Below are 1,725 nucleotides of genomic sequence, written 5' to 3'. Positions count from 1 at the left end.
TTGGAGTGTGAGCTTTCAAAGAACCGTTGTGTGTGTGTGTGAACAGTTGTTCTCTGGGTGTTATTTCGGGTGGAAGGGTGCTGCTGCCACCACAGAGGGTTTGACTGGGCTCTGACTGTGGGATTCGCTGCCAGAGGATGTGGTGATGGCCACAAGAATAAACAGCTTGAAAGGGGGGATTAGATAGATTCATATGGAGAGAGGCAGTTTGGTGTCATGGTGGGAGGGCTTCTAATGTCCTGGCCCCACTGGTGGACCTCCTGATGGCACTGGTATTTCTGGCCACTGTGTGATACAGAGTGTTGGACTGGATGGGCCTTTGGCCTGATCCAACATTGGCGTCTCTTATGTTCTTATGGTTAAGTGTGTGGACTCTAATCTGGGAGAACCGGGTTTGATTCCCCACTCCTCCACTTGCACCTGCTGGATGACCTTGGGCAAATGATAGTTCTGATAAGAGCTGTCCTTGAAAAAGAACAGTTTCTGTCAGAGCTCTCTCAGCAGCCCCACCGACCTCACAGGGTGTCTGTTGTGGGGAGGGGAAGGGAAAGGAGTTTGTAAGCCGCTCTGAGAGTCCCTTGGGTAGTGAAAGGCAGGGTATAAATCCAATCTCTTCTCTTCTTCCCTCTTGATGTAGGGCTTCTGGACTTGTGGCTTAGAACTCTTGGGCAGAGCATGGCCTTATACTGGCCCACCTATCTGCTCCTGTATTTCTGTTGAGCACAAAGCTGGCCCTCGATTGGAAGTTGAGGCAGTGGACGTCCATGCCCTCAGTGAGGGGCTGTGAGTGTTCCCTCTAAGCTGAGTCAGTGTGAGCTAGCTCCCGGTTTTTTAGCCTCCGGCTCACACATTTTTTGCCTTCACTCAGGAAGGAGGGCTCCAGAGCAAACTAATTTATGCAGTAACCAAATCACTGGCTCACAACTTCCATGCCAGAACCTCACAAAGTAGAATCTTTGCTCATAAGACTCCACAGCTTAGAAGAGAGCATTGGCTGTGACTCGGTGGCAGAGCCCCTGCTTGGCTTGCAGAAGGTCCCAGGTTCAATCCCCGGCATCTCCAGTTACAAGGATTGTGTCGGAGGTGATATGATGGAGGTTTATAAAATCATGCATGGGGTAGAGGGAGTTGACACATCTTCCTCGTTCCCCCAAAAGAACTCAAGGGCATCCAATGAAGCTGATGGGCAGGAGACTCAGGACAGACAAAAGGAAATACTTATTTATTTATTTATTTATTTAACTTTAGACTTTATATCCCGCTCGAACCCCCTTCTCAGGGAGTCTCTGAGCGGCTTACATGTGGTGCTAGTCACACAATTTTATCCTAACTAGGGCCACAGAGTTTGTAGGGGTGGGGTTTCCTACCGGCACCCCTGTGGTGGTGGATTGGCATGCTCGTTCTCGGCTCGGCACTTCGATCGTCCCCGGCGGGCTCCATTTCGATCCGGCGGCAGTTCTTCCTTCGGGCGCACGGTTCCCGCCTTCCTCTGGTTCCAGCAACGTCCTTCCGGCTTTGCTTTACGCCAGTGTCCGACGTCATCATGCGCCCGTCTTGGCAGCGGCCGCCCGGATGTCTCCTCCTTCCTGGCCAACAGGGATCGCTCCGTTGGTCGCAGTAGCTTGCTGCTGCTGCTGCCGCCGCCGTCCGCCGCGCCACGCCACCTCCGATCTCCAGGGCCGATGTCTCGCTGCCGCCGCCGCCATCTCCGCCATCACCGCCGTC

Source organism: Gekko japonicus, unplaced genomic scaffold (genome assembly GCF_001447785.1).
Source record: "Gekko japonicus isolate JY-2015 unplaced genomic scaffold, Gekko_japonicus_V1.1 scaffold103, whole genome shotgun sequence".
In the NCBI taxonomy this organism is placed as follows: Eukaryota; Metazoa; Chordata; class Lepidosauria; order Squamata; family Gekkonidae; genus Gekko; species Gekko japonicus.
Note: the sequence above shows the minus strand (reverse complement) of the source record.